The 19,579-nt window shown below is 40.0% G+C and overlaps 1 pseudogene; it reads right to left on the bottom strand.

The window, feature by feature from the left end:
- Window positions 1-17,776: 17,776 nt before the first annotated feature.
- Window positions 17,777-19,171, bottom strand: LOC147340296 (putative G protein-coupled receptor 160; annotated as a pseudogene).
- Window positions 19,172-19,579: the final 408 nt, after the last annotated feature.

Here is a 19,579-nt window from a genome sequence, read left to right on the forward strand (position 1 = left end):
TTTTGTATATTTTCACTTTCTAAATAATTCATAACAATTGTATTTATTTTGTAAAAAACAACTATTTTATTTGCAAATAAGTATCTTAAAGAATGCTACTACAAGACCAAGGCACATCACTTGCTTTTGGATTCAGTTACTTTTGACTTCAAAACAAAAACTTTAAATGATGCCATAAGTGAGAATGCCTTTAAACTACTAAAGAACTCTAAAATGTCCTATCCACTAGCATTTTATAGGCCAAAAATGCTGATTATCTGGTAAATATAGCCTACATCACTTCATGGCAAATAGATGGGGAAAAAGTGGAAATAGTGATAGGTTTTATTTTCTTGGGCTCCAAAATCACTGTGGATAGTGATTGCAGCCACAAAATTAAAAGACACTTGCTCCTTGGAAGGAAAGCTATGACAAAACTAGATAGCATATTAAAAAGCAGAGACATCACTGTGCTGACAAAGGTCCATAGAGTCAAGGCTATGGTTTTTCCCAGTAGTCATGTAGGGATGTGAGGGCTGGATCATAAAGAAAGCTGTGCACCAAAGAATTGATGCTTTCAAACTGTGGTGCTGGAGAAAACTCTTGAAAGTCCCTTGGACAACAAGGAGATCAAACCAGTCAATCTTAAAGGAAATCAAACGTGAATATTCATTGAAAGGACTGATGCTGAAGCTGAAGCTCCAATACTTTGGCCACCTAATATGAAGAACCAACTTATTGGAAAAGACCTTGATGCTGGGGAACATTGTGGGCAGGAGGAGTAGGGGGCGACCAAGGATGAGATGGTTGGATGGCTTCATCAACTCAATGGAAATGAGTCTGAGCAAACTCAGGGAGAAGAGTGAAGGACAGGAAAGCCTGGTGTGCTGCAGTCCATAAGGTTGTGAAGAGTCTGACAAGACTTAGTGACTGAACAATGAACAACAACATTATACAACCCTGGACCTTAACCCTTTTGAACATACTTCATATGAGATATCTCAGTTAATGAGATATATTAGTGTCAGAGTGCTTGGGATGTAAAGGTTTCTCCTGGAGAGTGTATGGTTTTGACTCTTGAAACAGCCATCTGACTGCAGAAGCATCTTACTTACTGCATTTGATTTTAGAAAGAGACCTAATTCTTTTCCCAGAAGAGATGTGAGATTTTAAATGCTTCAGGATTGAGCAAAAACCATAAAATGTAAATCCTTTTCACCATCCTACTGACACCTCAAAGAAACTTCTCATTAGAATGCTTATCCTACTTATTAATTACAAAGTTCATTCTTTTTCCTCTCATCATTCAGAGGAAATATAAACTCAGTGCTGATACCTGTGAAAGACAAAATGAGAACAGGCCCACACTCTGCAAAACTGAAACCCTTGTAAATTCCAGCACATTGCAAAATAAAATTACATTTATTAAATGACCAGGGGTCTCTCACTAAATGATATTCACAAAAGCACAACACAGAAGTGCTGGGGTCTAGATTGTGTGAAAAGGCAGAATTTTAGATTAGTTTGGGTCATATAGAAATCTGCCTATTTACACTGTATCCAAAAAAGCTTCAGCTGAACCAAGCAGAGATTTTTTTTTCATAACACATTATGTATGGGAATAGACATAAGAACTACCTCTGGGGCTTTTTGTTAGTTTGATTCCCATGTACCTGCCAGGGCCTTGAGGGGCTATCTCAGGGAGGCACAGGTCATCTTGATGCCCTACCACTATCCAAATAATTACTTACATGCGTACCATGCAAGAAAGCAAAGTGGTTGTCTGAGGAGGCCTTACAAATAGCTGAGAAGAGAAAAGCAATGGAGAAAAGGAAAGATATGCCCATCTGAATTCAGTGTTCCAGAGAATAGCAAGGAGAGATAAGAAAGCCTTCCTAAGTGAACAATGCAAAGACAGAGAGGGAAAAAAATAGAATGGGAAAGACTGGAGATCTCTTCAAGAAAGGTAGAGATACCAAGGGAACATTTTATGAAAGGGTGGGCACAATAAAGGGCAGAAACGGTATGGACTTAACAGAAGCAGAAGATATTAAGAAGAGGTGGCAAGAATACACAGAAGAACTATACAGAAAAAGATCTTCACGACCTAGATAATCACGATGGTATGATCACTCACCTAGAGCCAGACATCTGGAATGCGAAGTCAAGTGGACCTTAGGAAGCATCACTATGAACAAAGCTAGTGGAGGTGATGGAATTCCAGTTGAGCTATTTCAAATCCTGAAAGATGATGCTGTGAAAGTGCTGCACTCAATATGGCAGCAAATTTGGAAAACTCAGCAGTGGCCACAGGACTGGAAAAGGTCAGTTTTCATTCCAATACCAAAGAAAGGCAATGCCAAAGAATGTTCAAACAACTGTACAATTGCACTCATTTCACATGCTAGCAAAGTAATGCTCCAAATCCTTCAAGCTAAGCTTCAACAGCATGTGAACCGAGAAAGTCCAGATGTTCAAGCTGGATTTAGAAAAGGCAGAGGAACCAGAGATCAAATTGGATCATCAAGAAAACAAGAGAGTTCCAGAACATATACTTTTGTTTCATTAACTACACTAAAGCCTCTGACTGTGTGGACCATTACAAACTGTGGAAAATTCTTCAAGAGATAAGAATAACAGACCACCTTACCTGCCTCCTGAGAAACCTGTATTCAGGTAAAAATGCAACAGTTAGAACCAGACATGAAACAATGGATTTGTTCAAAATTGGGGAAATAGTGCATCGAGGCTGTATATTGTCACCCTGCTTATCTAACTTATATGCAGAGTACATCATATGAAATGCCAGGCTGGATGGCTCACAACTCGAATCAAGATTGCTGGGAGAAATATCAACAACCTCAAATAGGCAGATGATATCATTCTAAGCGCAGAAAGTGAAGAGGAACCAATGAGCCTCTTGAGAAGAATGAAAGAGGAGAGTGAAAAAGCTGGCTTAAAACTCAACACTCAAAACTATGTTGAATAGTAGTGGTGAAAGTGGACACCCTCGTCTTGTTCCTGACTTTAGGGGAAATGCTTTCAATTTTTCACCATTGAGGATAATGTTTGCTGTGGGTTTGTCATATATAGCTTTTATTATGTTGAGGTATGTTCCTTCTATTCCTGCTTTCTGGAGAGTTTTTATCATAAATTGATGTTGAATTTTGTCAAAGGCTTTCTCTGCATCTACTGAGATAATCATATGGCTTTTATTTTTCAATTGTTAATGTGGTGTATTACATTGATTGATTTGCAGATATTGAAGAATCCTTGTGACTCTGGGATAAAGCCCACTTGGTCATAGTGTATGATCTTTTTAATGTGTTGTTGGATTCTGATTGCTAGAATTTTTTAAGGATTTTTGCATCTATGTTCATCAGTGATATTGGCCTGTAGTTTTCTTTTTTTTCTTTCTTTCTTTCTTTTTTTTTTTTTTTTTTTTTGTGGCATCTTTGTCAGGTTTTGGTATTAGGGTGATGGTGGCCTCATAGAATGAGTTTGGAAGTTTACCTTCCTCTGCAATTTTCTGGAAGAGTTTGAGTAGGATAGATGTTAGCCCTTCTCTAACTTTTTGGTAGAATTCAGCTATGAAGCCGTCTGGACCTGGGCTTTTATTTACTGGAAGATTTCTAATTACAGTTTCAATTTCTGTGCTTGTGATGGGTCTGTTAAGATTTTCTATTTCTTCCTGGTTCAGTTTTTGAAAGTTGTACTTTTCTAAGAATTTGTCCATTTCTTCCACGTTGTCCATTTTATTAGCATATAACTGCTGATAGTAGTCTCTTATGATCCTTTGTATTTCTGTGTTGTCTGTTGTGATCTCTCCATTTTCATTTCTAATTTTATTGATTTGATTTTTCTCCCTTTGTTTCTTGATGAGTCTGGCTAATGGTTTGTCAATTTAATTTATCCTTTCAAAGAACCAGCTTTTGGCTTTGTTGATTTTTGCTATGGTCGCTTTTGTTTCTTTTGCATTTATTTCTGCCCTAATTTTTAAGATTTCTTTCCTTCTACTAACCCTGGGGTTCTTCATTTCTTCTTTTTCTAGTTGCTTTAGGTGTAGAGTTAGGTTATTTTTTTTTTTTTTGACTTTTTTTTTGTTTCTTGAGGTATGCCTGCATTGCTGTGAGCTTTCCCCTTAGCACTGCTTTTACAGCGTCCCACAGGTTTTTGGTTGTTGTGTTTTCATTTTCATTCATTTCTATGCATATTTTGATTTCTTTTTTGATTTCTTCTGTGATTTGTTGGTTATTCAGCAGAGTGTTGTTCAGCCTGCGTATGTTGGAATTTTTAAAAGCTTTTGCACAACAAAGGAAACTATAAACAAGGTGGACAGACAGCCTTCAGAATGGTAGAAAATAATAACAAATGAAGCAACTGACAAACAACTATTCTCAAAAATATACAAGCAACTCCTACAGCTCAATTCCAGAAAAATAAATGACCCAATCAAAAAATGGGCCAAAGAACTAAATAGACATTTCTCCAAAGAAGACATACCGATGGCTAACAAACACATGAAAAGATGCTCAACATCACTCATTATCAGAGAAATGCAAATCAAAACCACAATGAGGTACCATTTCACGCCAGTCAGAATGGCTGCGATCCAAAAGCCTACAAGCAATAAATGCTGGAGAGGGTGTGGAGAAAAGGGAACCCTCTTACACTGTTGGTGGGAATGCAAACTAGTACAGCCACTATGGAGAATAGTTGTGAGATTCCTTAAAAAACTGGAAATAGAACTGCCTTATGACCCAGCAATCCCACTGCTGGGCATACACACAGAGGAAACCAGAATTGAAAGAGACACGTGTACCCCAATGTTCATTGCAGCACTGTTTATAATAGCCAGGACATGGAAACAACCTAGGTGTCCATCAGCAGATGAATGGATAAGAAAGCTGTGGTACATATACGCCATGGAGTATTACTCAGCCATTAAAAAGAATACATTTGAATCAGTTCTAATGAGGTGGATGAAACTGGAGCCTATTATACAGAGTGAAGTAAGCCAGAAAGAAAAACACCAATACAGTATACTAATGCATATATATGGAATTTAGAAAGATGGTAACAATAACCCTGTATAAGAGACAGCAAAAGAGACATGGATATATAGAACAGTCTTTTGGACTCTGTGGTAGAGGGAGAGGGTGGGATGATTTTGGAGAATGGCATTGAAACATGTATAATATCATATATGAAATGAGTTGCCAGTCCAGGTTCAATGTACGATACTGGATGCTTGGGGCTGGTGCACTGGGACGACCAGAGGGGATGGTATGGGGAGGGGGGAGGGAGGAGGGTTCAGGATGGGGAACACATGTTTACCTGTGGCGGATTCATTTTGATGTATGGCAAAACCAATACAATATTGTAAATTAAAAAAAAAAAAAATAGGACTAACAACCATTGTTTTGTTCAGTGACAGTTTCACCCAAAATAAGGTCTCCCAAAGCAGTACTATGTCTTAGAATGTACAAATAAAGGTGATGTAAATGACTGAAATCTACAATCAACCTAAGGAAAACATTTTTCAAAAATTATGCCAAATGTTCTAGTTGTCACATGAATTGACACTACTTTAAACAATAACTTGACAGTTCCTACCACTATAAAAAAAAAAGGGAGGGACTGGAGTGGATTTTACAGAATTCTAATTTTCAAATGTAGGCTGGACTCCTCATTCTGTTTTTCTCTCATTTGTTTTGCTTCTGATGTTCCCTTGGAATTCTAGCATTAGGCTATCAAATGTTTTCCAATGAAGGTACAGAAGAGAAAAGGGCAAAGATATGTTCCAGATAAACCAATTCTGTTTATATCTACACATTTTTTCACTCCATTTCTTGCTACTACTTGGCAATCTGAAATATATAATGAATAGTCTTGTTAAGTAAGACAGACTCATACAAAAAAACACTTTTTGTGTTTGTGTTTTTGTGTTTGCACTTTCTTGGAGGCTCATACTTATGTACAAGGGCACAGATTTATAGGGAAAATGGTGATGTTATTTGTAAAGATATAAGGCTAAACAAAAAAGAGCAATACTGTACATGTACATTCAACAAAAAGGTCATCATCTAACAGAGCAAGTTACATGAGTTATACCTAGCTACAATTTACCCACCCAAGTAACTGCCCAGGATCTGGGACTATCACCTCTTGTGTACAGGTTCCAGGAGGATGAAGGAATCAATAATCATTTCATTCTTTGCTCAGGAAAGGAAAGGGAGGAAAAAATATCACCCAACAATTGGACACTTAAACTGTGAACCAGTGTCACAAACATATTTGAAATCTTGTCAGAGAAAAGACAAGTCATCATCTGCTACTCTAATAATTTTAAGTTGGAAGCATTCATCACCAGGCATAAAGAAGGAAAATATTAGACATGAACTCTAGGAGAAGTCAAGCTGTAAATTCCACTTCTGAACATTAGCTTCATAATTTTAAATGACTCTTGGGAATAAAATGAGGGCAGGAAGAATTTAATAGCTACATTTCCAAAATCTACCTAATTAGCTTCATTGTCATCATTCCCTGAAGTTACAATTCCAGGTTGAGTGATTTTTAACCCCTTCCACATGATAACAGGCTTCCCTGGTGGCTCAATTCGTAAAGTATCCGCCTGCAATGCTGGAGACATGGGTTTGATTCCTGGGTTGGTAAGATACCCTGGAGAGGGAAATGGCTACCCACTCTGGTATTTTTGCCTGGGAAATCCCACGGACAGAGGATGGCTGAGTCTACTCATTTTTTAATTTAATTTCTCTTCAATCTTCCTCCCATCTCTGGGAGACTGAGTACTGATCCTATAAACCAGTGACTTTTCTTAACCAAAAAAAAAAAAAAAAAATCAATAAATCAGAGAAAAGGGAGGAGTCACTGTATTGAGAACACAGGCTCTTTAACTGCACCTTTCTCTGGATCCCTCTCCCTGTGCCACCCATTAGCTTAGGCTTGATCTTGGATAGCCTTGGCCTGCAATAGCTTGGAGTAGGGTTTGGGTTCCCAGTCAGAGATTGGGCTGGGTGGCAGTGGTTAAAGCACCAGATCCTAGCCACTAGACCAGTGGCTCAGTGGTCAGTGACAAGGGCCCTGGCCCTATAGCTTTCCAGAAAAGAATTTCCACAAAGATGGGAAGTAGCAAAGGTAGTAAAGTATTTATTAAGAGGGGAAAAAAAAAAGTACATGTGGATAGGCAAACAGGCAGACTTAGGGAGACAGAAAGGTGGTGAGTCAAGCCCTTATGGCAGTTTGAATTACTTTTAAAGGGCATTCCTTTTGGGTGTCCTTTGGCCAATCATTTTGACTTGCCTGTTTCACAGTCCGTATTTAGTATATATCAGGAACCTCCCATGTATGCACATACATATCTTAGCCAAGATGGGTTTTACTGAAAAGATGTCTGAGTAAAGAATATCCCTTGATGCAACTCCCCTTTGGCCTCCAAAGAGCCTTTTCTGCACACATGTGGCCAGGGAGGTCTCCTGACTTCAAGAATAAGAAATATGTGGTCTGAGCAGGGGCCAGCCTTCTCCCTTAATTGTCCTGCCATTCTCATCTTGGAGTTTCAGTCAACAGGGAATGAATCTCCAATTGCTTTACCCTGTGGGGAGTAATCTGCCTCTTGCCTCAGTCTGACTCTTCTTAAAACTGAGCAAAGAGCAAGCTTAAAGAAGAAAAGTGATTCAGAGTAAGATAAGTAAGGCTGGTAGAGCTGGAACTGGAAGGGAAGTTTTCTTGAGCCCTGGCCTTCACAAAGTTCTCTTGAGCCCTGGCCCTTCACAAAGTCCTACAAAAGGAAAATTTCAGTGAAGAACTGCACGTCCAATCAAATGATGTCTTTATGATACAATGTCTTGATGAAAGAAGTTATCAGTATAAATTAATTCAGATAATTTGTGTGCTGCTGCTGCTAAGTCACTTCAGTCGTGTCCGACTCTGTGTGACCCCATAGACGGCAGCCCACCAGGCTCCGCATCCCTGGGATTCTCCAGGCAAGAACACTGGAGTGGGTTGCCATTTCCTTCTCCAATGCATGAAAGTGAAAAGTGGAAAGTGAAAAGTGAAAAGTGAAAGTGAAGTCGCTCAGTCGTGTCCAACTCTTCGGGACCCCATGGACTGCAGCCTACCAGGCTCCTCCATCCATGGGATTTTCCAGGCAAGAGTACTGGAGTGGGGTGCTATCACCAGTGCTGTTAAAAGAAAACTTTTTGGTAGAAAATACGTGGTATGTTTTCAGATGTGTGAGCGTTCCAAGGAAACTTCAGAAATGTTAGCTGGACTTGGTAAGAAAAAGATCATTGCAATCCGTTCAGACTTCATTCCTACATACCACTTATCCTCCAGTGACTGTGTTCCTAATTCCAGTAACATATCTTCATATTAAGACCACAGAATACACTAGTACTGTCTGAAGTGGCCCAGGCAATACTGGGAGAAGCCAAGCAGGATAACAGTGAGGACAAGAGGATGGACGGGTACAGGCCAAAGTAGCCCTGACAGACCATCCCCACATGGCAGGCTTCCCTAGCTCCGCCCCTGTAACCATAGCAACAGGGGCAGGAAATCCTGGTTTTGGGGGTTGGAGTGGGGGTGGGTCAGGAGGGGGTCCCTCCATCCTCATAGATGTTCTCTTCCTCCCCATCTGAGCATCCCCCTGCCCATGGTCCCACTCTGGGCATCAGCAAAGACCACACCCCTCATGGTGTGCATTTCTAGCTTTCCTCCCTCTCATCACCCTCAATGTGATGTCCTGTCCTCAAGCTCCCTAGCTCTAGTGCCAGTGGATTGATAGTCTCAACCTCCTGGAGACCTCCAGCTCACCGACCACACATCCATTTACACCATCCACCAGGCCCCTACTCACTCCCTGAGCTGGGGCTGGAAGTTGTCCCCCGCAAACACACCTCTTGTGCTCCTTGCACCTTCCTGCTTACTCACTCCTTGCCTGTATCTGAGCTCCTGAGCATTGAGGAGAAAACTTTTCAACCTTACAGAAGTGTTTTATCTTAAATTCATGACCATAGGAGAATTGCTGTTCGTTTTCAGTCTTATCTACCTACACTACTGCACTACCCACTAGCAACCTTCCTCCATCTGGATATAATTTCAGTTTTCTTAAATTTACCAAGTCTTGATTTGTGACCCAAAATGTGGTCTATTCTGGAAAATATTCCTAGTGAACATGAGAAAAAAGTGTATGCTGCTGGTGTTGGATGGAATGTCTTATAGATACCAGTTAGGTCCATCTGATCTAATGTGTCTTTTAAGGTTTTCATATCCTTATTAATTTTCTGCCTGAATGACATGTCCGTTGGTGTAAGTGAGGTATAAATTCCATCACTATCATTGTGTTGGGCTTCTGGTGGCCCTGTGGTAAAGAATTCTCCTGCCAATGCAGGAGATGCAAGTTCAATCCTTGGGTTGGGAAGATCCCCTGGAGAAGGAAATGGGAACCCACTGCAGTATTCTTGCCTGGTAAATCCCATGGATATAGGAGCCAAGTGGGCTACAATCCATGGAGTCATAAAAGAGTCAGACACAAGTAGCAACTAAACAACAGCATCACTGTTGATTTCCCCTTTTATGTTTGTTAGCATTTGCCTTACGTATGGCTATGTTCCTATGCTGGGTACATAAATTTTTCCAGTTGTTAGGTCTTTGACTTGCATTAATCCTGTGATCATTATATAGTGTCCTTCCTTGTCTCTTGTAATTTACTTAAAGTCTACTTTGAGTGATATGAGAATTGCTTCTCCAGCTTTTTTAAAATTTCCCTTTACAAGGAGTATCTTTTTCCATCCCCTCACTTTCAGTCTGTATATGTTCCTAGGTCTCAAGTGGGTCTATTCTAAACAGCACATCCAAGACTTGTTTTTGTATCCATTAGCCAGTCTCTATCTTTTAGTTGGAGCATTTAATCCACTTACATTTAAAGTAATTGTTAGGATATGTATTTCTACTGGCATTTTCTCAATTGTTATAGGTTTGTTTCTGTAGCTCTTATGCTTTTCTTTTGTTTCTTGCCTAGACAAGTCCCTTTAGCATTTGTTGGTTTTAGCTGATTTGGTGGTGCTAAATTCTCTAAATTTTTGCTTGTCTGTAAAGCTTTTGATTTCTCCTTGATTTCAGAGAGATCCTTGCTGGTAGAGTAATCTTGGTTGCAGGTTTTTTTTACACTACTTTAATTATATCCTGCCACTCTCTTCTGGTCTACAGAGTTGCTGTTGAAAGATCAGCTGTTAACCTTGTGTGGATTCACTTGTATGTTATTTGTTGCATTTCTTTTGCTTTTATTTATTACTTTTAATATTTTCATGTTTAATTTTTGTTCATTTTATTAGTATATGTCTTGGCATGTTTCTCTTTGGGTTTATCCTATATGGGACTTTCTGCACCTCTTGGGCTTGACCATTTCCTTTCCTATATCAGGAAAGTTTTTGTCTATAATCTCTTCAAGGATTTTCACAGACCCTTTCTCTCTCTTCATCTTCTTCTGGGATTCTTATAATTCAAATTTGGTGCACTTAATATTGTCCCAGAGGTGTATGAGTTTGTCCTTGATTCTTTTCATTTTTTTTTTCTTTGCTCTCTGCCAGTTGTTTCCACCATTTTACTTAACATCTCACTTAACCATTCTTCTGACTCAATTATTCTGCTATACATTCCTTCTAGAGTATCTTTGGTTTCACTAATTGTGTTGTTCACTACTATTTATTCTTTATCTCTTCTAGGTCCTTGTTAAATGTGTTAAATGATTCTTGCATTTTAATTTCAAGATTTTAGGTCTTCTTTAATATCTTTACACTGATTTTTTTTTTCAGAGAGTTTGCCTATTTCCTCTTCATTTTTTTGATCTTGTAAGCTTTTAACTTGCTCCTTCATATGCAAAATAGTTTTCTGCTATTTCATCTAATTACTATATTTGAAGTCTCCTTTCCTTAGGCTACATAGTTTTTGCTTCTAGTCTGTGCTTGAGGTTGGTCAGTGGCTTGTGTGGGCTTCATTTTAGGAAGGACTTGTTTCTGCATTCTGGTGGATGGAAGTGAGTTTTGTTTCCCTCTGATGGGCAGTACTATGTGAGGTGGTGTGCTTTGGGATGTCTGGGAAGACAGTGTGCTGATAATTGGGTTTGTTTTCCTTTCTTGCTTTTTGGATTGAAGCATCCAGCACTGGGTGCTGCAGGCAGTTGAGTGGTACTGGGTGTTGGATGTAGATGGAGGACATTTTGAGAGTTCTCACAGTTAATACTCTCTAGGATCATAAGTTCTCTTGTGTTCTAGCATCCTATACTCAGTACTATCACCCCAGAGGCTCAAGCCTGACTTTTGCTCAGGGAACTGAGACCCCATGAGCCATTTGTCTTGGTAACATAAAAAGCTTAAAAAAGAAACAAAAGAATCCCAGAAAACAAAAAACAAAATCCAGGCAAATGATAAAATAAATCAGACAAACAAATAAAAAATAGGAACACACACACACAAGGAACCAAATCAGACCAATGAACACAAAGAAAGGGAGAATGACCCACCAGACAAAACCAGACAAAACCCAACAAAACCAAAAATGAAATCAACCAATTAAAAACAGAACCATCTAAAATACAAAAAAAAAGAAAACAAAACGAAAGATATGTCCCAAATGAGGCACTAAGCAAAGAACACAGAACAGAGAAACATAGGGAAAAAACAGAAAAGCAAAGTTAAAAAAGAAGTATATAAAAAGATCAACAAAAAAGACAAAAAGCACAGAACAGCAGAAAGCTGAAGTAGTAGAAAAATATAAAAGAAATAAGGAGTGTGGTTTTAAAAAAAATTCCCAAAGCCTAAGTATAAATAATAACAACCATAAAAACAGAAAAAACAGGGAGAAAAAAAGAACCAGCAACAGAATGAATCAAAACATAAAAATAATAATAAATGTTTTCCTGGGGTCTCAGTTTCCAGCATCTTTGACCTTGCTGTGAGCCACAGCCCATCTACACCTTCCCAGGAGCCCCTCCAATTCTGTAGAGGATTGGTCTCTTGACCTACTGTAAGGATAGCTCAGATTCTAATCTAGCCCTACTCTCACATGTGCTTGCCTCCAATATCCACAGTTACCAGGGGTAGAGCATTTTCTTTTGTGGGAATACTCATTGTCCTTTTTTATATCCACAGACACAGAGTCTACCTAGTTGATTGTGTGGGTTTAATTTGCAGCTTATACAGCTGATGAAAACGTTTCTGGTTTTTAATCCTATTCCTTAGTTGCCCTGTCCCTGGAACTCAATTGTGGTCTTATCCTCACCTCTGCATGTGGGCTACTTGAAGGAGTCTGCTCTTGAGGCTGCCCTTGAGGACGTGGGTCGGCACTAGTGAGGACAGAGCCTGGAAATGGTGCAACTCCTTGGATAATGTGGACCCAGGCAGCACCAGGTGTTCAGAGAAGCCAGCAACCACAGGTGGAAGAGATATGGCTCTATTAGGAGCCTTTTCTATCTTCAGCAACAGACAGTCAAAGGGCCATGCTGTCCTTTCCTTCTCTATTGCTCATTGCACCAGGTGCTCAAATGGCAGTCCTCACTGCTGCTGCTGCTGCTAAGTCGCTTCAGTCGTGTCCTATTCTGTGCGAACCCATAGACGGCAGCCCACCAGACTCCCCCGTCCCTGGGATTCTCCAGGCAGTCCTCACTAGTCCTTTTCTATAGCTCAGCTACTGGCACCAGTATGCGGGAGAAAGATGCTACAGTGGTGGCTCCATCCTCTGTGTGTGTCTCAGCAATCAGATCAGATCAGATCAGATGAGTCGCTCAGTCGTGTCTGACTCTTTGCGACCCCATGAATCACAGCACACCAGGCCTCCCTGTCCATCACCAACTCCCGGAGTTCACTCAGACTCACGTCCATCGAGTCAGTGATGCCATCCAGCCATCTCATCCTCTGTCGTCCCCTTCTCTTCTTGCCCCCAATCCCTCCCCTTTCCAATGAGTCTTTTCCAATGAGTCAAGTCTTCGCATGAGGTGGCCAAAGTACTAGAGTTTCAGCTTTAGCATCATTCTTTCCAAAGAAATCCCAGGGCTGATCTCCTTCAGAATGGACTGGTTTGATCTTCTTGCAGTCCAAGGGACTCTCAAGACTCTTCTCCAACACCACAGTTCAAAAGCATCAATTCTTTGGCACTCAGCTTTCTTCACAGTCCAACTCTCACATCCATACATGATGACTGGAAAAACCATAGCTTTGACTAGCCGGACCTTTGTTGGCAAAGTAATATCTCTGCTTTTCAGTATGCTATCTAGCTTGGTCATAACTTTTCTTCCAAGGAGTAAGTGTCTTTTAATTTCATGGCTGCATTCACCATCTGCAGTGATTTTGGAGCCCAAAAACATAAAGTCTGACACTGTTTCCACTGTTTCCCCATCTATTTCCCATGAAGTGATGGGACCAGATGCCATGACCTTGGTTTTCTGAATGTTGAGTTTTAAGCCATCTTTTTCACTCTCCTCTTTCACTTTCATCAAGAGGCTTTTTAGTTCCTCTTTACTTTCTGCCATAAGGATGGTGTCATCTGCATATGTGAGGTTATTGATATTTCTCCTGGCAATCTTGATTCCAGCTTCTGCTTCTTCCAGCCTAGCATTTCTCATGATGTACTATGCATATAAATTAAATAAACAGGGTGACAGTATACAGCCTTGATGTACTCTTTTTCCTATTTGGAACCAGTCTGGTATTCCATGTCCAGTTCTAACTGTTGCTTCCTGACCTGCACACAAATTTCTCAAGAGGCAGGTCAGGTGGTCTGGTATTCCCATCTCTTGAAGAATTTTCCACAATTTATTGTGATCCACACAGTCAAAGGTTTGGCATAATCAATAAAGCAGAAATAGATGTTTTTCTGGATCTTTCTTGCTTTTTCCATGATTCAGTGGATGTTGGCAATTTGGTCTCTGGTTCCTTGCCTTTTCTAAAACCAGCTTGAACATCTGGAAGTTGATGGTTCACATATTGCTGAAGCCTGGCTTGAAGAATTTTTAGCATTACTTTACTAGCATGTGAGATAAGTGCAATTGTGTGGTAGTTTGAGCATTCTTTGGCATGGCCTTTCTTTGGGATTGGAATGAAAACTGACCTTTCCAGTCCTGTGGCCACTGCTGAGTTTTCCAAATTTGCTGGCATATTGAGTGTAGCACTTTCACACCATCATCTTTCAGGATTTGAAATAGCTCAACTGGAATTCCATCACCTACACTAGCTTTGTTCATAGTGATGCTTTCTAAGGCCCACTTGACTTCACATTCCAGGATATCTGGCTCTAGGTAAGTGATCACACCCTCGTGATTATCTGGGTCGTGAAGATCTTTTTTGTACAGTTCTTCTGAGTATTCTTGCCACCTCTGCTTAACATCTTCTGCTTCTGTTAGGTCCATACCATTTCTGTCCTTTATCGAGCTCATCTTTGCATGAAATGTTCCCTTGGTATCTCTAATTTTCTTGAAGAGATCTCTAGTCTTTCCCATCCTGTTGTTTTCCTCTATTTCTTTGCATTGATCTCTGAGGAAGGCTTTCTTATCTCTTCTTGCTATTTTTTGGATCTCTGCATTCAGATGCTTATATCTTTCCTTTTCTCCTTTGGTTTTCACTTCTCTTCTTTTCACAGCTATTTGTAAGGCCTGCCCAGACAGCCATTTTGCTTTTTTGCATTTCTTTTCCATGGGGATGGTCTTGATCCCTGTCTCCTGTACAATGTCATGAACCTCTATCCATAGTTCAAGGCACTCTATCTATCAGATGTAGTCCCTTAAATCTATTTCTCACTTCCACTGTATAATCATAAGGGATTTGATTTAGGTCATACCTGAATGGTCTAGTGGTTTTCCCTACTTTCTTCAATTTCAGTCTGAATTTGGCCATAAGGAGTTCATGATCTGAGCCACAGTCAGCTCCTGGTCTTGTTTTTGTTGACTGTAGAGAGCTTCTCCATCTTTGGCTGCAAAGAATATAATCAATCTGATTTCATTGTTGACCATCTGGTGATGTCCATGTGTAGAGTCTTCTCTATTGCTGTTGGAAGAGCGCGAGGAGCTGCGACCAGTGCACTTAGCATGGCCGAGAGGAGCTACTCCACGTCCGAGGGAAGGGGCAGAAGCCAGGAGGACCCCATGCCCGAGGGGAGGTGGCCAAGAGGAGCTACCCCACGTCCAAGGCCAGGGGCAGTGGCCGGGAGGACCTACCCCACACCCGAGGCCAGGGGCCATGGCCTGGAAGAGCAACCCCACCTCCAAGGAGCAGTGGCTATGAGGGCCTAGGAGGGCCTAGAGGAGCTATTCCACGTTCAAGGTCACAAGGGGCAGCGGTGAGGAGATACCCCTCGTCCAAGGTAAAGAGCAGCAGCTGCACTTTGCTCGAGCAGCCGTGAAGAGATACCCCACATCCAAGGTAAGAGAAACCCAAGTAAGACGGTATGTGTTGCAAGTGGGCATCAGAGGGCAGACACAATGAAACCATACTCACAGAAAACTGGTCAATCTAATCACACTAGGACCACAGCCTTTTCTAACTCAATGAAACTAAGCCATGCCTGTGGGGCCACCCAAGACAGGTGGATCATGGTGGAGAGGTCTGACAGAATGTGGTCCACTGGAGAAGGGAATGGCAAACCACTTCAGTATTCTTGCCTTGAGAACCCCATGAACAGTATGAAAAGGCAAAATGATAGGATACTGAAAGAGAAACTCTCCAGGTCAGTAGGTGCCCAATATGCTACTGGAGATCAGTGGAGAAATAACTCCAGAAAGAATGAAGGGATGGAGCCAAAGCAAAAACAATACCCAGCTGTGGATGTGACTGGTGACAGAAGCAAGGTCCGATGCTGTAAAGAGCAATATTGCATAGGAACCTGGAATGTCAGGTCCATGAATCAAGGCAAACTGGAAGTGGTCAAACAAAAGATGGCAAGAGTGAATGTCGACATTCTAGGAATCAGCGAACTAAAATGGACTGGAATGGGTGAATTTAATTCAGATGACCATTATATCTACTACTGCAGGCAGGGATCCCTCAGAAGAAATGGAGTAGCCATCATGGTCCACAAAAGAGTCCAAAATGCAGTACTTGAATGCAATCTCAAAAACGACAGAATGATCTCTGTTCGTTTCCAAGGCAAACCATTCAAGATCACAGTAATCCAAGTCTATGGCCCAACCAGTAGTGCTGAAGAAGCTGAAGTTGAACGGTTCTATGAAGACCTACAAGACCTTTTAGAACTAACACCTAAAAAAGATGTCCTTTTCATTATAGGGGACTGGAATGCAAAAGTAGGAAGTCAAGAAACACCTGGAGTAACAGGCAAATTTGGCCTTCGAATACAGAATGAAGCAGGGCAAAGACTAATAGTTTTGCCAAGAAAATGCACTGGTCATAGCAAACACCCTCTTCCAACAACACAAGAGAAGACTCTACACATGGACATCACCAGATGGTCAACACAGAAATCAGACTGATTATATTCTTTGCAGCCAAAGATGGAGAAGCTCTATACAGTCTTTAGTTTTTTAGGTATATATATTCCTAAGTATTTTATTCTTTTTGTTGCAATGGTGAATGAAATTGTTTCCTTAATTTCTCTATTTTCTCATTATTAGTGTATAGGAATGCAAGGGATTTCTGTGTGTTGATTTTATATCCTGCAACTTTACTATATTCATTGATTAGCTCTAGTAATTTTCTGGTGGAGTCTTTAAGGTTTTCTATGTGGAGGATATGTCATCTGCAAACAGTGAGAGTTTTACTTCTTCTTTTCCAATTTGGATTCCACAAATCAATCAATGTAACACACCACATTAACAAATTGAAAAATAAAAGCCATATGATTATCTCAGTAGATGCAGAGAAAGCCTTTGACAAAATTCAACATCGATTTATGATAAAAACTCTCCAGAAAGCAGGAATAGAAGGAACATACCTCAACATAATAAAAGCTATATATGATAAACCCACAGCAAACATTATCCTCAATGGTGAAAAATTGAAAGCATTTCCCCTAAAGTCAGGAACAAGACAAGGGTGCCCAGTTTCACCACTACTATTCAACATAGTTTTGGAAGTTTTGGCCACAGCAATCAGAGTTACTTTACTCTTAATCAAGAGTGTTTCAACTGTCCTTGGGCCTCTGCATGTCCATATAAATTTTAGAATAGGTTCATCTATATCTACAAAACAACCTTCCTGGGATTTTGATAAGAATCACATTAAATCTGTAAAGCTGTTTGGAGATCAGTGGCCTCATTTTTGTGGAATCTTCCAACTTGTGAACATGGTAGGCCTCTCGATTTATTGGGGTGTTCTTTAGGCCCATGCATCTGTATCTTATTATTATATTCTTGTGAATCCTGTATATGTTTTATCAATGTATAGATGTTTCATTTTGGGGGGTGATTTTTAAGTGATAATGTGGATTTAACTTTGATTTTCACTATCATTTTTACTGTACAGAAATGCAAATATCTTTAAACCTTGATAAAAATATTTGTCATATATTAAAGTTGGCAGTGTATCTCAGATGTACAGAACAGTTTGCATCAAGCAGTGTTTTGTGTATCAGAAACATCAATATGGCCAAAATGTTGTCTTTTGTTTTGATATTAATAACAAATTGGTATTTATAATATACAGTGTTACTGAGAAGGTACAACACTGGAATTATTTTGTTTTAAAATCACCATTTAATAAATAATAGCATAGCCCCAAAAGAAACATTCAGAAAGTTATGAAAATTAGGGGACAAGAAGTTTTGGTAGCATTTTTTCACATGTCATAGTCATCATTCCTTCTTGTTTGTAAAACTATGATTCTTGTAGTTGTAAGTTTTGCTTAGTTCCAACATGACAACATATTAACAAGTTTCCCCAGCTTTATTGAAATATGAATGACATATGACAAATTATTTTCAGTGTAGGCTTTTCAGTTTGCTCAAGATTATGAATCTTAAGTGGAGTGAAGCAGCATTTCCAGTTCATAAGTGGATCTACCGGTAATGTTATGTCTCCCAAATTAAGTTTGTGACAATCAAACCAATAAATTGCAACAATGAGAAAACTATTGGGAAAACACAACCAGGGAATGTTCATCTCAATATAGACTGGAATGTGTACTTTAAATAAAAGGATGGTTACTTGAGGTAGTACAAATGGCAACCAGATATCAAGAAAACAGATGCTATCTTGGTCAGGAATACCTTTTTTTAGAATTCATAGTGTAACTATCAGAATGAAAGACAAAATATAGAATAGTCTCATTCATATAAGAAGTTGTCCTAAGAGCCAGTACCAAGGTAATGACTTCTGACCAAGAGATAAAATCATAACCATCACCATGGAAAATGACAGAGAGTAACTATGAACACTTAAGTAGAAGGGACATGGAAAAAAATAAACATTTAGGGCCCTCAGGGTTTGGTAGATTGCTGGACTCCTAGTGGCTCAGATGGTATGGTAAAGAATCTGCTTGCATTGCAGGAGACCCAGGTTCTATGCCTGGGTTAGGAAGATCCACTGGAGAAGGAAACGGCAACCCACTCCAATATTCTTGCCTGGGAAATCTGATGGACAGAGAAGCCTGGGGGTTACAGTCCACAGGGTCACAAAAAGAGCATCAGACACAACTTAGCAACTAAAACAACAATCGGGAAAACTATAGTAGAAAAAGCCATAAGTAAAGGAAATAATTTGAGTAAATAGGCAGATGTGATATTTAGTAAACCTAGTGCCTAAAGGTACAAGAGTCTGTGAAGTAAGGTATAATGGAAATGTTTACCAAAAATAAAAGACAAATGTTAGTGAAATGCAAAACAAAAAACAAAAAAAACTATGAAAGTCTGATAGTTGCTTTTGTCTTCTCATTCCTAGCTGGACGAATTTAATCTTATATTCCCAAGTATAATAATAATACAAAAGGAATATAAAACAGCTGATATCTAGGGGCTTGTTGGTTTGATGGAACTGGCACTGAAAAGAGCAGTCCTCTAAAGAAGAGTAGTCGTGTTTTTAAATTTCAAAAAGCCTGCTGAAATTCATGGGATAAAACACTGTTTCACTTTATTTCCCATCCTTTGCTGTCTCCAGTGGGTCTTTTGACATGTTTATGTTTTATTTAAGTTTCACTGCCTTAAATTACCTTACTTTTGATTTCTTGTATTTCATTTTGCTATACCACAATGCCTAGTAAATAAGTTCTGAGTCACTTGCACAAGTGTTGGGGAAGGTAGTGCATTTCCTCTTAGCTATATTTTTCCCAGTAGGCCAGCTCCACCTGGTGGCATCCACCTGAATGCAGACGAATGGCCCTGCAGCCACCTCTGGACACCACACCAGACATGGCTACTCTGCCTGGTGCTGGGCTTCCCAGGCACTAGGGGCCTGATCAGATATGCTGTGAGAGCATATAGACCTGGGCTCAGGAAACTGCACCAGGGAGGGGCAGGAAATCCTCATATCCTCTTGGCTCGGCACTGCCCACTCTGTGCACTCCCCCTGAGCAGAGAGAAAAGTAGGGGCAGGGAGCAGGACAACTGGAACCAGGTGCAGTCCTGTCCAGGTTCTGAGGGCTCT

The sequence above is a fragment of the Bos grunniens genome, chromosome X, assembly GCF_055505025.1.
Source record: "Bos grunniens cultivar Pamir isolate PY7600 chromosome X, Bosgru_T2T1.0, whole genome shotgun sequence".
NCBI classification, from domain to species: domain Eukaryota; kingdom Metazoa; phylum Chordata; class Mammalia; order Artiodactyla; family Bovidae; genus Bos; species Bos grunniens.